Raw genomic sequence first — 18,630 nt, 5'->3', positions numbered from 1 at the left:
GCACACTGGAAGTAGAAGAGCAACACCTTAAAAATTCTGAGGAAAAATATTTCTCAACATAGATGTCTCTATTCAGCCAAACTATCAATTAAGTATGAGGAAAAATAAGGAGGTTTTCAGACATTCAGGGTATCAAAAACTTTGTATCACCTGCACCCTTTCTCAGATAGCCACTTAAAGGCTAAGTGTGGCAGTGGGTAAAACCAAAAACAAGGAAGACATGAGACCGTCTGGAGATAGGAATTCTACAGGGGAGAGAGGTAGAAGAAATTATGGAACTCTGGTCAAGAGCAATTCCATGGTCACAGGTGTGGGGAGGCCCTGAGGATAGCCTTTCTAGATTAGGACAGGTTAGAGAGCTTCAGGGATATGCAATGCCAGAATACCTTACGTGTCTGAACATATCAAGAAGAGATTTAAACAACTGGCAGATGGGTTCTTTTTTTTAAGATTTTACTTATTTATTTTAGAGAGAGAGATAGCAAGAGAGGGAATGAGAGAGAGGGAGGGAGTTGGGGGGGCAGGGCAGAGGGAGGGGGGAGAGAGAGAGAGAGAATCACAAGCCCACCCAGTGCTGGGCATAGAGCCCCACTGCAAGGCTCGATCCCACACAAAGATCATGACCTGAGGTGAAATCAAGAGTCAGAGGCTTAACTGACTGAACTACTCAGGCCCCTCAAGCAACTGGCAGACAGTTTCAATTAGAAATATATAGAAAACTAAATTTTTAAAAATTTGAGGACAATTATTTAATCCAGGGAAAACACAGTTGTGAGTGGGAAGAATAATCATACTTATATAAATCACTGCATTCTATAAAGCATAGCTGTGAATACCATTTATCATCATCATAATAATGCAATAATCTTGCTCTAATCCAAATCATGAAATAACTATGGTAGTAGACACATGGGGAAAAAAAAGAAAAAGAGAAACATGTGATAGAGTGAGGTATAGGTATGAGGATTAAAGAAAAATCATCATCTGGGCCAGCCTGGGTGGCTCAACAGTTTAGCACCGCCTTCAGCCCAGAGCCTGATCCTGGAGACCCGGGATCGAGTCCCATGTTGGGCTTCCTGCAGAGAGCCTGCTTCTCCCTCTGCCTGTGTCTCTGCCTCTCTCTGTGTGTCTCTCATGAATAAATAAATAAAATCTTTAAAAAAGAAAAAAACCATCATCCAAAATGGGATATATTAATAGATAATGACTGAAATAAAAAAATCAAGAGAATAGTATTTACAAACTGGAAGGTCATATAACCAATACAATAAAATAGCTGAAAGTGGCTGCTTCTGAGTAAAAATAAATGGATGGAGAAATTAAGGATTGTATTTGTTGTTGGTGGTAGTGGTTTGTATTATTCTGTTGAGTTATATTATTATTTAAACTTTGTGCACCTAAAATTTTGATTTTCAAAAAATGGAGGGGAAAAAAGGCACAGGGAAGAAAAATCAAAACCTGCTGTCCAAATATTGTATGAATAACTATCTATGTCTCGGTGAAATTTTCCAATGATAGCATCATACTCAAATTTCCTTCACACCTAAAGTTGCCATCTTCTCATCTAAGCTTCCTATAGGTTTTCTGTTCTATGTCATGATTCCTGCTTCCAAATTCTTCCATTCAATTTTCCTATGGCCCTCTGCATGTTTCACCTGCCTGCATTTCTTGCTTAAAGATCTAAACCTAGGACTTTGAGATAGTCCTATATACTTAATCTATACCTCTAATTATAACAAAATCCTTGGAAACCAGAAGAATGTCTTGTGCTTCTTTGAAAACCTAGCACCTGATTCTACTCTTGCAATAGTATGTACACATATAAATATTTCCTGGTGATAATTTATTGAACATAGATGATTTGATATAGTCACTTTGTACATGTCATCTACTTTAATGCTAAAACAACTGTGCAACATGAGTTTAATAATTGCTATCCTGGGGATCCCTGGGTGGCTCAGCAGTTTAGCACCTGCCTTCGGCCCAGGGAGTGATCCTGGAGCCCCGGGATGGAGCCCAGGGATTGAGCCCCGGGATGGAGTCCCGGGATGGAGTCCCACATCGAACTCCCTGCATGGAGCCTGCTTCTCCCTTTGCCTGTGTCTCTGCCTCCCTCTCTCTCTCCCTCTGTGTGTCTCTCATGAATAAATAAATAAAATCTTTTTTTAAAAATTGCTATCTTACAGATGAAGTGGAGGGGAAATAAAGGGCAGTGAAAATCTCACAACTCTGGGTGTAAGATATCACATTTCTTTATTTTGTTTAAATGCAATTGAGCAGCTTAGAGCAGCAATCAGTTGGCAGGAAATTCCATTTCAGTCATTTCTGGACTGACCTCTTCCATTCTCACTTCAGGTAATACAAAGGTTGAGAATGGGGATGTCTTCTACACTCCAAATATTGAAAGAAAGGCTCACAGTCTCCACTAGTCTCCACTGATATGCTCATTGTTCACGTCACATGATCTGTCCCTGAGGGAAGTTGTATTCACAACTGAGGGTCTCTGTAAGTCCTGAGGCCAGGGTTCCTAGAGTTCCTCTTCCCTATCATCCTATAGAAATCCATCCAACTGGGAGTTAACAAGCAGGATCTGTGCTACCTTTTCTGGAAACCACCTAAATCCTCTTCCTCCTGCTGGACTCAAGGAATTGTTTGCCTATATCCAGTTTTATTTCTACCCCCAAAACCTCCCCACCCTGCCAAAACCCTAATCTTTCTTCTCATCCAGAGCAGACAATGGGTCCTCATAATGGATCTAGTCTTTCAAAAGAAAAACAAAACAAAACAAAACAAAACAAAACAAAACAAAAGGAATGAAGCTGTCCTCTGGCAACATCTGCTTTCCATTCAGCAACCCAGAGCCCCTGGGGCAAAGGAACACAATAGTTTGGCTACTTTCTTGGAATGGGAAAGGGAAAAATACCTTTAGCAATGAAAACAAAGATTTTTTTTTCTAATTATACACCAATAAAACAAAAGCCCTGCCTCTAATATAAATACACATATCATATACAATATAAATATAGAGAAGCAGATATTTGTATAATTATATTTGTAATACATACAGTTGAATGAATGCCTGTGTGAAAAGATTTTCACTGTAAAAGCAGTAACTTTTATTACAATGACCTTATTCTCCAGTCTTCTACTATTGCCTTTGAACCACATTCCAAACTCAGGGAAAAAACATGTTTATAAAACTGCAAAGGTCAAGGCCAGTAATGGAAATTGATTTTACATGCTCAGCGGAGTGTTTTTAAAACCATGGAACAGTCTAAAGGAAAAGAAATCTATTTAATTACTCGACAGTCTTTTGTAGTCCATTAAAAAGGCTCCACAAATGTCTACCTCTCCTGAACCAACTTAACATAAATCCCTCCCATTAAAGAAGCACTTCTTAGAAATTGCACAGAATGCACCCTTCTAAAGATGTGAAAAACTCCAGAGGATGAACTGAGAATAATGATTCCTACACGAAGACAAGCTACTTCCTTTAAATGTTTTAAATAAGGCTGAAATTTTCACTCAAAGCTCCTGCCCAATACCTGAGTAGCTGGTCCCTTTGAACCTGTATTTTTTTCCTTTCACTGTCTCTTTGATAAGATGATGAGGAAGAAATCAATAGCCTCTGTTTCAGGAGCAATTATGGTACATTTTTGCCTTTATTCTTTTTGAATGTCAGTCTCTTGTGGTCAACACTGAAAGTCTTTTTCCTACATTCCAAAGCAAATACATGGTAATTTGAAATATGATTTTACGTTAATTAAAACTGACTGCTTTTTAAATTCTTACATTTTAAATAGCAAATGAAGATGAAAATGGTACATAAATTAGATTCAAGGAGCTGTATATCTGATTGACTACTTGGCTATACAAGCAAGTGTGCTTACCTTGGTAAGTCAATACTCAAATGAGTTTTCTGGGACAATTGTTCTTCAGCTAGGGGAGGGCAGACTGCAAGTTCTTCTAAAGATCACTGTGTTCGGGACCCCTGGGTGGCTCAGCGGTTGAGCGTCTGCCTTTGGGTCAGGGCATGATCCTGGAATCCTGGGATGGACTCCCACATCAGGGTCCCTGCATAGAGCCTGCTTCTCCCTCTGCCTATGTCTCTGCTTCTCTCTGTGTGTCTCTCATGATTAATAAATAAAGTCTTTTAAAAAATCACTGTGTTCATTAGATCATTAATTGAATTAATTCCATTTAATTAGAGTTCTTGAATAAGCACATAGTCAAGCACTATTGTCTGGAAGTTTAGTAGTCTTTCTAGACAAGTCATAATTAATTAATTATGCATTAACTCTACAGTATCTATTTTAGGACAGCAACAGGGAAACCATGATAAATGGCTTGTGCTACCACTGCTAGTTTGAAACAAATTATATTTCAGATGCATTTATAGTGTTCTCTTATACTAACAGGACTTCACTATGTTATAATTGTTATGTCGAGGTAGGTTCTCATCGACGGTTATCTTCCACCTTTTTTTTTAACTGAAATTTAGCTTTCTCCTGTTTCCTTCCCTGCAGTCAATTCCAGTGAGGGCTGCTTCCTTCTACAAGTCCTAAACCTACAAGCCATCCTGAAGCTTGGATGGCTCAGTGGTTGAGCATCTGCCTTTGGCTCAGGTTATGCTCCTGGGGGTCCTGGGATCTAGTTCCCTGCAGGGAGCCTGCTTCTCCCTCTGCCTATGTCCCTGCTTCTCTCTGTGTGTCTCTTCTGAATAAATAAATAAATTCTTAAAGAGAGAGAGAGAGAGAGATGCCATTTTCTTCTTCCAGACTGTGGTTTTCAGCTTTAAGAAAAAGAAGAAAGGAAAAAAGCCTCAATAATTTCTATTATTCTTTTGAAACTTACTTACATTAGCTAAACCCATCTAGTCAGTTATCCATGACCTTCCATAAGGTTTTGAATTACTAGGTCAGTTTTCTTCTCTATCTATGATAGGCTAACAAATGGAACCACAAAATATATCCATGCTCTCATCCGTGGAACCTGTAAATGCTACCTTATTTGGAAAAGGAGTTGATGTGATTAAATTAAGGGTCTTGAGATTGCCCTGGATTACCTGTATCAGCCCTAAATGCTGTCACATGTGTCCTTGTAAGAGCAAGGCAGAGGAAAACTTGACACACACACAAAAAAAGCAGTGTGAAGATGAAACAGAGAGAGTTGAAGATGCTGGCCTTGAAGATTGGAGAGATGCTGCCACAAGCTAGGAATGACAGTAGCCATTAGAATGGAAGAGGGGCAATTGGGGGGGCTCAGTCGGTTAAGCATCTGACTGGCTCAGGTCATGATCTTGGGATCCAGGGATGAAGCCCTACATGGGACTCTGTTCTCAGTGGGGAGTCTGCTTGTCCCTCTGCCCTTCCCCCTGCTTGTGCTCTCTCTCTTTCTCTCTCTCTCTCTCTCAAATAAATAAAAAAAATATTTTTTTTTAAATGCAAGATACATCTATGAAGGCAAGGGAAACAAAAGCAAAAATGAACTATTGGTACTTAACCAAGATTAAAAGCTTTAGCACAGCAAAAGAAACAGTCAACAAAACTAAAAGACAACCTACAGAATAGGGGAAGATATTTGCAAATGATATATCAGATAAAGGGCTAATATCCAAGATTTATAAAGAACTTATCAAACTCAACACCCAAGAAACAAAAAAATCCAATCGTGAAATGGGCAGAAGACATGAACAGAAATTTCTCCAAAGAAGACATACATATGGCTAACAAGCACGTGAGAAAATGCTCCATATCACTTGCCATCAGGGAAATACAAATCAAAACCACAATGAGATACCACCTCACACCAGTGAGAATGGCGAAAATTAGTAAGACAGGAAACAACGAATGTTGGAGAAGATGTGGAGAAAATGAACCCTCTTGCACTGTTGGTGGGAATGCAAACTGGTACAGCCACTCTTGAAAACTGTGTGGAGATTCCTCAAGAAGTTAAAAATAGAGCTACCCTTTGACCCAGCAATTACACTACTGGGTATTTACCCGAAAGATGCTGATATATGAAACACCAGGACATCTGCACCCCAATGTTCAGAGCAGAAATGTCCACAATAGCCAAACTGTGGAAGGAGCCACGATGTCCTTCGACAGATGAATGGATAAAGAAGATATATATACACATACAATGGAATATTACTCAGTCATCAGAAGAGACAAATACCCACCATTTGCTTTGATGTGGTTGGAACTGGAGGGTATTATGCTGAGTGAAATAAGACAATTGGAGAAGGACAATTATCATACGGTTTTACTCATACGTGGAATATAAGAAATAGTGAAAGGGATTACAAGGGAAAGAAGAGGAACAGTGTGGGAAAAATTAGAGAGCGAGATAAACCATGAGGGACTCCTAACTCTGGGAAACAAACAAAGGGTTCTGGAAGGGGAAGTTGGTGGGGGGAATGGGATAACTGGGTGATGGGCAATGAGGAGGGCACTTGATAGGATGAGCACTGGGTGTTATACTGTATATTGGCAATTGAAATTAAATTTTAAAAATTGCAAAAAAGAAGAAGAAGAAGAAACTGGAAGAGAAAGGGAACCTAACATCTCTTAGAACCTTCAAAGGGAACACAGCCCTGTCAACATCAACAGACTAGTGGTACTGATTTTGGACTTCTGGCCTCCAGAACTGAGAAAGAATAAATTGCTGTTGCTTTAAGCCAGCAAGTATGTGGCATTTTGTTAAAGAACCATAGACTATTAACATATTATCTATTCTTTACTTTCATTCCCTAAGATTTTACTACTTCTCTTGTGCAAAATCTCTAAGATTTTACCACAGAAAACCAATAGAGAAGGATCATAAAGGCCCATGAATAGTCTCAAGAACAAGGGAGTGATCAATATCATTAAATATTATCAAAAGTTTAAATATTTTAACGTATTTATTGGATTAGACAATTAGGATGCCTTTTTTTATTTTTTAATATATATTTTTAATTAAAGTCCGATTTGCCAACATATAGTATGACACCCAGGGGTCATCCCATCAAGTGCCCTTCTCAATGCACGTCACCTAGTCATCCCACCCCCTGCCCACTTCCCCTTCCACTACCCCTTGTTCATTTCCCAGAGTTAGGAGTCTCATGTTTTGTCACCTTAATTTTTCTCACTCATTTTCTCTCCTTTCCCCTATAATCCCTTTCACTATTTCTTAGATTCCACGTATGAGTGAAACCATATGATGATTGTCCTTCTCTGACTGACTTACTTCACTCAACATAATACCCTCCAGTTCCACCCACGTTGAAGCAAATGGTGGTATTCATTAGAAAGTCTTTAGTAATAAAAAGAAGAAGAATTTCAACATGGTGGTGGGGATGGTAGTCCATATGCAGTTTCCAGTAGACTGAGCAGTGTATACAAACTAGGAAAGATGAAATCAATAAGGATAGATCTGATTTTCAAACACTGTGTTTGCATATAGAAACAGATATAAAAGATGTTTATCTGGAGTTGAACAAAGACCCAAAGTTAATTATTCTTTAGGGGGAAACTTGAGGATATTCATAAGAAAACAACCAATAGGGGATCCCTGGGTGGCTCAGTGGTTTAGCGTCTGTCTTTGGCTCAGGGCGTGATCCTGGAGTCCCAGGATCGAGTCCCACATCAGGTTCCCTGCATGGAGCCTGCTTCTCCCTCTGCCTGTGTGTGTGTGTGTGTGTGTGTCTCTCTCTCTCTGTCTCTCATTAATAAATAAATAAAATCGAAAGAAAGAAAGAAAGAAAGAAAGAAAGAAAGAAAGAAAGAAAGAAGAAAGAAAGAAAGAAAGAAAGAAAGAAAGAAAGAAAGAAAGAAAGAAAGAAAGAAAGAAGAAAGAAAGAAGAAAATAACCAATAGAGGGAGAATAGAGAACAGACAAGATATTTGACAAAATGAGGTCTCTGAAGAGGTGGGAAGGCAAAGAACGGACAATGCTAAAAGAACAGACATGAATAGATATTGGGATGCTGCTTCCTCTGAGATGGGAATGAAGCAATAAAAATGGGAATAGAAGCAACTAATTTTGTATTAGCGTGTGGCAGATTACCACTTTCTATCTGTATGCTCTATAATAATGTGACTGTGTCACTCCCCCATTAAAAGATGGTCATTCTCCTACCCTTGATTCTAGGCTGTTTTTAGTGACTTGCTGGACCAATAGAATACAATAGAACTGATATTCCAGGACCTCCAAGGCTTATGTCCACATTTTGGAACACAGGATCTTGGGACACTCTCTTTCAGACTTAGCCACCATGCTGTGAGCAGCCATACAGAGCCACTGGAGAGGCCAGCCCCTAATAGGTGCTCTGGTTAACAGCCCAACCCAGTTCTTACCTCACAACCAACAACATTGCCAGCCTTGTGAGAGAGACATCTTGGACACCCAAACAAGTCAAATCTTCAACTGTCCATAGGCCAACCTGATTGTCTTTGGTCAAGCTGCAATCACATTTGGGGTGCAAACACCCCAAAATGAGAACTGTCCAGCTGTGCCCACCAACCTACATAACCTTAAGAGAAAAATAACTGTTTTAAGCCACTAAATCTTAGCATGTTTTGTTACCCAGTCAAAGCTAGTCAGAACATAGAAGAATGGGAAGTTAAAGAGTTCAAGCTTAATTTTCTCTTAGTTGAGTAGAATGCTAAATGATTTGGTATAGCTAATATGAGGAATGAAACAGAAAATTGATCAGGGTTATGTAGAAAAATTGTTAAACACTGTCAAGAGCACAATGCATGTCATAGACCTAACTCTGTGATGGCATCAATCCCCCTGTATGATTTTTCTCTAGTAGAATGTAAAAGATCCATATAGGTTTGAGGTTGGGCAATGAGGATAAACAGAAAACAAGAGGCCAAGAGAGCAGAGACTGGTGCCAAGAAAGTGATTAAGCAGTAAATCAGTGCCTAGGAGCAGGACCGACTGATACTTTAGACACATGGTCTAGGGTTCACAAAAATGTTTTAATTTCTTTTAGAATAAGAAGAAAAAATAAACTTTTAGGCCAAAGAAAATGTTATATTTACCTTTTATAAGTGCAATTATAAAATATACCATTTTTTTCTTTTGTAATGGAGAATGGGGTCCATAAAGGCAAAAATGCCCAGGTCTTGTGAAAGTCATCATGTGGTCCTGCCAAGTAAAGCCAGACAATATGAGAAAAAAAGGAGGAGTTAAGGGTCAGAGGTCTTGAGGAAACGATTATGAATCTGTAGTCAAATCAGGAGAGCAAGAAACATAAAAGGATAAGAGACTGTGGTAAAAGAGTGGAATGGGAGAGGTTTAAGTTTTCAGAAAAGTAGAGGGGTCTCACAGGGGATGAGAAGCTCCAGGACATGGTGGTGAGAGATGGGAAGAGACATGACTGTTGGAGCAGAGGAGATCAAGGAGCATGGAAGGTGGGAGGTTGAAAAGGTCATTAACATTGAAGTGATCCAAGATGGTGGCAGGAATTAGAAAGACTAGGATTTCTGATGAACCAAAATTTTTTATATAAAAATTGAAGTGCTAGAAGAAACCCATTTTTTTCTTTTTCTTTTTCTTATTTTAAACATTTTATTTATTTATTCATGAGAGACAAAGAGAGAGAGAGAGGCAGAGATATAGGCAGATATCCCCAGAGGGGAGCCTGCTGGGGGACTCCATTCGAGGACCCCAGGACCATGACCTGAGCCAAAGGCAGATGCTCAACCACTGAGCCACCCAGGCACTCCCGATTTTCTTTTCTTACATTGACATTTATTTTCAAAATACACATTAAGTGGAATTTGGGAAGTTCCTTAGTTTTTATAATAATAAAATATATTTCAAGTATTTTTTCTACCAAAACTAATGTGAATTTCTTTTTTTAAAATTGAAGTATAATTAACATAAGACATTACATTGGTTTCAGGTGTACAACACAATAATGATTTGTTATTTTTATATATTGTGAAATGATCTTGATGTCTAGTCAATGTCTGTCACCATACATGGTAATGAAGTTTTTTTGTGTGTGTGATGAGAACTATCAAAATCTACTCTTAACAATTTTCAAATATGCAATGCAATATTATTAACTATAGTCACCATGTACAGAAATTTTTAAAGTTAATTTCAAAATAGGGAAAGGATAGGCATGATACAAAATACAGAGAGCAAAATGGAGAGATTAGTAAACAATGCAGATAAATTTTTTCTGCACAACAAACATCAAAACCAAAATGACCATTTAGGGGATCCCTGGGTGGCTCAGCGGTTTAGTGCCTGCCTTTGGCCCAGGGTGTGATCCTGGAGTCCCAGGATCAAGTCCCGCATCGGGTTCCTGGCATGGAGCCTGCTTCTCCCTCTGTCTCTGTCTCTGCCTCTGTCTCTCTCTCTGTGTCTATCATAAGTGAATAAATAAAATCTTTAAAAAACAAACAACAAAAAAAAAACAAAAAAAAATGACCATTTAACAAACCAAGAAAAAATATATTTCAATTCATATGTCAATAGAGGTCTATTTTCCTTATTAGGTAAAAACCTGCAACAAAATAGCAAGAAGACAGGTAAGGGTGCTGCACCCAGTTCCAATGCGGGGGGCTTTTATTCCCACTCTGCCGACCAATCCTCTGATACCAGCTAGATGACCTACAATTCAATTCAAGTCTGACAGCTCCCAGAGATAGCATCAGATTCCAAAGGTTAAGAGCTCAGTCCCACAAGACTGCCCTCCATTTCAGATACCAATCACAAGTTCAGGTTAACAGTGCTTCTGACTGACCAGCTATAAATTTGAAGTTCCCACAAACCTCTCCTTGGATTTGATTAACTTGCTAGAGTAGCTCACAAAACTCAGGAAACCCATTTACCCACAAGATTACCAGTTTATTATAAGAGATATTAAAGTATACAATCAACAAGCACGGCAGCCCCGGGTGGCCCAGCGGTTTAGCGCTGCCTTCAGCCCAGGGCGTGATCCTGGAGACCCGGGATCGAGTCCCACATCCGGCTTCCTGCGTGGAGAGCTGCTTCTCCCTCTGCCTGTGTCTCTGCCTCTTTCTCTCTCTCTGTCTCTCATGAATAAATAAAATCTTAAAAAAAAACCAATCAACAAGCAGATGAAATATATCGGGTGAGGTCCTGAACAGAGGATCTTCTGTCTTAGTGGAGTCTGGGGCCTAGCATGGTGGCACATAGAAGAGTTCTCTTTCACCAATCTGGAAACTCTCTGAACCAACTACTTCTAGACTTTTACAGGGACTTCATTATATAGGCATGATTGATGAAATCATTAGCTCTTGGTGATTGATTCAACATGCCAGCCCTCTAATCGAATGGTTGGTTCTCCTGACAATGAGTCTCCCACCTTAGCTAGAGTCCAAAGTCACCGCACTGACATAACAAAAGACATATTCATCCTTCTCGTTACTTAAAAAACCCTCAATTCCATAGTTATAAAAAACTTTGTGCCAGAAATGGGGATGAAGACCAAAATATATATTTCTTATTAAAAATCGCAGTATCAACAATATAGGCAAAGGAGATGGCCAAAAATTCACAAAAGGGAAATACAGAGCTAAACATTTGAAAAGATGTTCATCCTCACTTAAAGTAGGAGAATTGCAAACTAAAACTTCAATGAAATATTTTTCAACTATCAAACTGGCAAAGGAAAAAAAAATTAAACATTGTGTTGGCAAGGATAATGACACTGACTCTGACACATCACTGATGGCTGTGTAAATCAGCACACAGCCTATGGAGAACAATTTTGTCAACAGCTACTACAACTTTAAAAAAGCAAATGACTTTTTTTTTTTTTTAAGATTTTATTTATTTATTTGACACAGACAGAGAGCACAAGCAAGGGAGCAGCAGGGGGAGATACAAGCTTCCCACTGACTAGGGAGTGCAAAATGCAGGGTGTAATCCCACCACCCTGGGAGCATGCCCTGAGCCAAAGGCAGACACTTAACTGACTGAGCCACCCAGGAGCCCTGCAAATAACTTCTGACCCAGCAACCTCACTTCTAGGAATTGATGCCACAAATAACTTGCAAATATAAAAGATGACCTAAGTAAAATGTTATATATAGCAGCCTCATTTGCAATAGCAGAAGACTTTTCTTTTTCTTTTTTTTTTTAAGACTTTTCTTTAAGAAGTAAAATTTGTATGTACTAATAGGAAAAATTATTCAAAATATTTTGTTAAGAAAAAAATGGTTTTCAGAACAGTGTCTATAATAGCTTACCACTTGTGTATTTCTAGGAAACAATTTATATATAAATATGCATACATATACATAAATGCATATGATTCTATTTTCATAAAATATTTCTGGAAGGATATCCAAAAATTGGTGATGAAAGTTCCTTCCAGACAGAGGTAGTGGGGGACTGGAAGACATGAGGGGAAGGCAATTTCCATTACATATTCTTTTTGATGAGGAACCACTTGTCATTGTCCTCAGTTATTGTGGAAGTGACTGTGGCGGGTGTTAGAATGGGGTATCATACAACTCAAAGAAAGAGGGCTTGTTGGACATGGAGAGTCAAAGTTTGGAAGAAACAATAAAAGTCTAAATGAATACCACTTCCTGGCCCAGAGATACAAATGAAGAAAAAATGGCTAGCATCTCTAAAGAAAGCTGCCTGAGAAGTGATAATGTCAAGGAAAAGCCAAGTTTACATTAGAACAAGAATACAGAGAGTTCCAAAGAGACTGAGGACATTGTAGAGAATAGAGTATTTCCAGAAAGCAGTAGAAAGGGTTGTGAGAGAGGTCAGCAGTGGGAAGCAATGAGAAGATGACTCAGAGAGGAAATTTTGCACAGAGCGGGGTAGAGAAGAAAATGAGAAAGAAATGCGTGGGGCAGCCTGGATGGCTCAGCGGTTTAGCGCCGCCTTCAGTCCAGGGCGTGATCCTGGAGACCTGGGAACGAGTCCCCTGTCGGGCTCCCTGCATGGAGCCTGCTTCTCCCTCTGCCTGTGTTTCTGTCTCTCTCTCTCTGTCTCTATGAATAAATAAAAATCTTTAAAAAGAAAGAAAGAAATGCGTGAAGAGCTCGCATTCTAGACTTAAGGGTGATGTCTATGAAAAGCACGAGAGCGGGGATCCCTGGGTGGCGCAGCGGTTTGGCGCCTGCCTTTGGCCCAGGGCGCGATCCTGGAGACCGGGGATCGAATCCCACGTCGGGCTCCCGGTGCATGGAGCCTGCTTCTCCCTCTGCCTGTGTCTCTGCCTCTCTCTCTCTCTCACTGTGTGCTTATCATAAATAAAATTAAATTTAAAAAAAAAAGTTTAAAAAAAAAAAAAGCACGAGAGCAATTAATAGCTAACAAAGTTCTGTGGTTTTATCAGTGTCAGCTGAGCTCAGGCACTGGGTGACCCACTGATGTTAGCTTGGTCTTTAAGGCTAGAACCCATATCAACTGTTTGACTCTGCACAGTGGCCTTAACAGAAATTCAGTAAAAGAATTCTTTCTCTGCCATCACAAAATTCAACACTAGGCAGTATGGAAGTGGAATGCCTTCTCCACCCTCAAGGAATGCCTTCTCCAAACCTCATCATCAACTTGAAATTCTACTTTCTGATCTATTTTTCCCACATGCTCACTCACTCACTATAACTGAATTGCTTTTGCCTTCACTGAGACCTCTCATTAAGTAGAACAGAGAAGAAATGTTAGAAATCATTTACCCTAGTGATGCTCATGAGAAATCACCTGGCATTGCAATAACATGGATGGACATTGAAGGCATAATGTAAAATGAATAAGTCAGACAGAGAAAGAAATATTGTATGATTTCACTTGTATATAGAACCTAAAAACAAACATACAAAACAAAACAAAAAGCCAAAGTTTCTATATTCTCTTTATAGAAACAGAATAGATTGGTGGTTGACAGGGGTGGGAAGTGGAGAGATTGAGTGAATGTGGTCAAAGGGTACTCAAAGGGTACAAACTTCCAGTTATAAGATGACCGGGGAATTTAATGTACAGCATGTTGACAATATTATGTGGTGAATACTTAAAAGTGGTTAAGAGAGTAAATCCTAAAAGTTCTCACCACCAGAAAAGGTAAGGGGAGATGATAAATGTGTTAACAAACCCTACTGCATTTACCATTTCACAACATATACACGTAACAAATCATCACGCTGTATACCTTAAATTAATGCAATGTTATATGCCAATTAAATCTCAAAAAAAAAAAAAAAGTTGGAGTAAAAATCACCCGACATGCTCTAAAACAAAACAAAACAAAACAAAACAGATATCTAGGTTTTACTTCCCAATCTGATTTAATTGTTCTAAGATAGGGACTAAGAATAATATTTTTTTAAACCTCACCAGATAATTCTATGTATAGCTAAGTGTGAGAGCTGATTTACTTCAACGTTTTTGTTATAAAGATGAAGGAACTAAGGCAGATGACCCAAGGTCAACCCTCTAGAAAGTGGAGGAAGGGTTGGAACTTTGGTCTCCTTGTTCTCAGTCTAGTATTTATACCTCAATTCATATTGCTTTGACCCGTGATTCTGTCCTTTCTCCTAGCTTCACTTGTCTCTTTAGCCAACCTTAAGGCAATAATAAAAAATACCAAAATGTGGGATGCCTGGGTGGCCCAGTCAGTTAAGCATTTGCCTTTGACTCAGGTCATGATCCCAGGGTCCTGGGATAAAACCAAGAGTCAGGCTCCCTGCTCGGCTAGGAGTCTGCTACTCTCTCTCCCTCTGCCCCTTCTCTCAGCTGTGCGATGGCATGTTGCTCTCTCTCTAATAAATAATTAAAATCTTAAAAAAAAAAAGTAACCAGCATGACCTTCACCAGGATCCACAGATCCAGCTCCCAACAACTGTATAAGCCCAAACGTGGACTTCTAGTCCATTGTAGGCAGCTTTGCATTGCTTGAAGTCACTTAATGGTGCCACTTGGCATCATCATATATTCTTGCTCTCACCCCAGTGAATCCTCATTCTACTTAGCCATCCTTATTTCACCTTTCCTTGTTCCTTGTCTTGTTGCCCAGAGAGCTGCTCCAAATCTTTTCTATGTTCCTTCAGTCATCTGCCTTAGCTATGTGCACTCAGCAAACTAAACCATCTGATATTAATGCCATCTTTTCCCTAGCATCTCCTCTGCCTGAAATCATCTCTGTATTTAAACTTTAACTATCCTCTTATTAGGTCTAACTTTTGTCTGTAATTAGATTTAATCCCTCTTGTTTTTCTCAAGTACCTGTTCCACCTGTCCCCCCCAACTCTCCTTTCTCCAGTCATCTCTTCTCTACTGCTTCTTTTCTCTCAGCTTAAACAAATTTAGCAGTTTTTCCCATCCTTAAGGCAATCTTCCTTTACAATAACTGCCCTATTAAGTTACTAATCACCATCCCTCTTTCTTTCTTAATAACATACTATTATCCAGGAAGGCAAGTTTAAGAGTTTTATATTGTAAAGCTCTTAGAAGAATACCTGGCTCATAACTCATAGTAAGTGATCTATCTCTCTATCTACCTACCTATCATCTATGTTATCTATCTAAGATGTTTGTTATCTATCATCTATTTGTTATCTATCATTCCATCTATCTACCTATTTTTCATCTATCTATCTATCTATCTATCTATCTATCTATCTATCTATCTATTTATCTATCTATTATCATCATCATCATCTATCTTCCCGGCACTCTCCAACAAAGCTGTATTTTTCACTCAAGGACCTGCTCAAATGGCCTCACCTCCATGAAGCCCTTTCTCGATCAGCTATGACAGGCCAAATTAATGCATACTTTCTCTCTTTTACCAAATCACTTAGAGCATGGTGAATCAGAGCATTGTGTCCAAGTGCCTGGGTGCCAGCCCTGTTTTGTCATTACTCCCTACAGGCTGACAAAGTTTAGGACAAGTCCCTCAAAATATGCCACTTTGGCATAAAGATTGAGTTAAAAGTAATCAAGATCCAGCAGGATCAGGAAAAGCTCTTTACCTCCTCTATAACTGCTTAAAAAGAATTTAGGTGGAGGACTTGCTTCAGAAAGAGCTATCACCATAGATAACTATACTATGATATGAAGTACATTTGGTAGATAGGGAGGAAACTAGCAAGGTCTTTTTGATCAAAGTCCTTTCTTTTCCCATTACTTGGGACTTTGGTAAATATTTGTTTGGTAAATGTCTCATTTGTTTACCAAACATTCTGTTTTTCATTCTTCTGAGGATTGCATTCCTTCCTTTTGAAGTCCCAGGCCCCTAACCCCTTGTCCCTAGTTCAAGATGCCTTGCTGATGTCTTTGCAAGTTCCATGTCTATGTGGATTCCCTGTACACATACACTATTAAATTTGATTTTCTCCTGCTACTTTGTCTCATGTCAATTTGATTCTTAGTCCAGCTAGAAGGACCTTGAAAGAGACAGGACATTCTTGTTCCCCAACAAGGCCTTTGGCTTCAGTTACTATCAGTAAAATGGCAATGAGAATAGCATCGAGCTCATTGGATTACGATGAAATGTCACACACAGTAGTAAACATAGTATCCAGCGGTAACCAAACATATGAAGTTTCTACAGCTATGAAGCTTCATTTAGGAGGGGGAATAAGTAATAAATGAGTAATAATAAATGCTGATATACAACATCTTAGTTGATCACCCATTTAAAGGCCTTCTAAGAAGGTGAAAAATGATCAGTGATCCATTCAATGCACTGGAGGAAGAGAGCTCCTGGTGAAACAAACAGCATGTACAAAGAACTAGAAGAATAAAAGAAGCTGAAAAGTTTGCACAACTGACATGTCCTATAAAAGAACAGCCAATGAAGGAGAGAAGAAAATTGGATAAAGAAACCAGGTTCATAAACCATGGTAACAGATTTTACTGTTTTAAGTTATAATGAGAACTGAAATTTTTTAAAAGATATTATTTATTTATTCATATTATTCATGAGAGACACAGAGAAAGAGGCAGAGACATAGGCAGAGGGAGAAGCTGGCTCCCAAGGGGAGCCCAATGCAGGACTTGATCCCAGGACCCCCAGGATCACGACCTGAGCCAAAGGTAGACACTCAACCACTGAACCACCCAGGCATCCAGAATTGAAACATTTTAAGAGGACAAACAACATGTTCCAGCATTTGTTTTTAAAAAGAATGTCCAAAAAAGAAAGAAGGGTAGAAAAGAAGGAAGGAAGGAAAAACAATGCTTTGGTTGATGTTTGTGGAAATGAAATATTCATGTTCAGACATTAGCATAGCGACAGGTAAGCACTTACTGGCAGATTATTTCAAAGGCAGCACCAATATATCCCATCCCATGTGTTCTTCTTACAATATAAAGATGCTCTGAATTGAAGTAGGCCTATGCCAACAGCAGTAGTGAAACCATATGACTTCCAGGCTATGTCATAAAAGACAATAGAACTCTGCCTTTATCATTAGAACTCAACCGCCATGCTGTGAGGAAGCCAAGCAGCTGCATACATAGAAGAGCCACATGAAGGTGTTCCAGTAACTGCCCAGTGATGATACCAGGTAACAGCCATAATCCTCCAGATGTGTGACTGACTGAGTAAGCCTTCATATGATTCTACTTTCAGCCTTGAGCCACTCCAACTGATGCAGGGTAGACAAAAGAGAATCTATTCCTGTGGGGCCCTGCCAAAATACAGATCTGTGAGCAAATTAAATGTCGTCATTACTAGATTTTGGGGTGGTTGGTTGCATAGCGTTGGATAAATGGCATAGTGGGTGTTAGTATTAATATTATCTCTGCTAATTGCCTGTCCAATAGCCTCTTCTTACTTCTTAAAAGTAGAATGTCAATTTTCTTTAGAGCAGAAAAATAACCAGTTATAAAAACCTATTTCCCGAGATGTCTTTCAGCTAGTGCTGACATATGATTTGCCTCTGGCTAATGGAATATAAGTGGACATTTACTATTTAAGGCTTCCAGGAAAGCTATTGTATTCCTAACAAAAAAAGGGACCAATTCAGTTAGTAGGTATCTTATGCCTCCACCTTTCCAATCTTATTGCCCAGAATTTAAATATAATATCTAGAGTCATTTTGATTTAATTCCTTGCCCCCTGAAGTCAGATCACCTGAGTTTGAGTCTGTGTGATATCTCTGAACCTCATCTTTCTCATTTAGAAAATTGGAATAACAGTCCCTGCATTATAGGATTGTTTAGAGGAGAAATAAATGAGGAAATTTAAGGAGATATGTGTATATATATATATATATATATATATATATATATATATAGTACTGGATAAATATTAGCACAATGGACTGTTATTGACTCTGGTAGTCAAAATCTATTCCCTCTAAATTGGTAAGCATATCTTTATTTCCCTTCAGAGCAGGACCTCTGCCACTCTCAGGCTGTGTGGTTTTTGGTTCAGGCACCACCCCAATGCCAAGTGGTACACTGGACACAGCTTGAGCTGTTTGACTTCCTAAGCCAGGCTATTTTATTTAAGGATAGAGAAGTGACCCAATCAAGGGCAAAAATGCAGCAAGACTTTTGCTGAGACTTTCAAGACAGAGGCAGACACTCTCTTCTGGTGGCCTTAAGGCTGAGGAGATGTAAGGTCTGGAACTGCTATAGCTGTTTTAGCCATCACAAGAAAAAAGGCTGTCTAAGAATAGTGCCAGA

The 18,630-nt window shown here is 39.1% G+C and overlaps 1 protein-coding gene and 1 long non-coding RNA gene across 4 annotated transcripts in view; one reads left to right on the top strand and one right to left on the bottom strand.

Annotated features, from left to right (window-relative positions):
* The window catches only part of LOC111093527, a 49,093-nt gene extending 31,744 nt beyond the window's left edge, over window positions 1–17,349 (bottom strand). For all 3 annotated transcript variants that reach the window (XR_005382160.1, XR_005382159.1, XR_005382161.1), the window contains exon 1: window positions 17,246–17,349. This is a non-coding gene — a long non-coding RNA (uncharacterized LOC111093527). The remainder of the gene's footprint in view (window positions 1–17,245) is intronic.
* Window positions 17,350–17,406: 57 nt separating this feature from the next.
* Window positions 17,407–18,630, top strand: part of BTG3 (BTG anti-proliferation factor 3) — a 37,743-nt gene continuing 36,519 nt past the window's right edge. Inside the window, exon 1 of the mRNA XM_038581261.1 lies at window positions 17,407–17,504. The gene's annotated coding sequence lies outside the window, so the exon portion shown is untranslated. The remainder of the gene's footprint in view (window positions 17,505–18,630) is intronic.

Source organism: Canis lupus, chromosome 31 (genome assembly GCF_011100685.1).
Source record: "Canis lupus familiaris isolate Mischka breed German Shepherd chromosome 31, alternate assembly UU_Cfam_GSD_1.0, whole genome shotgun sequence".
Classification (NCBI taxonomy): domain Eukaryota; kingdom Metazoa; phylum Chordata; class Mammalia; order Carnivora; family Canidae; genus Canis; species Canis lupus.
This window is presented reverse-complemented; position numbering and strand designations above follow the sequence as displayed.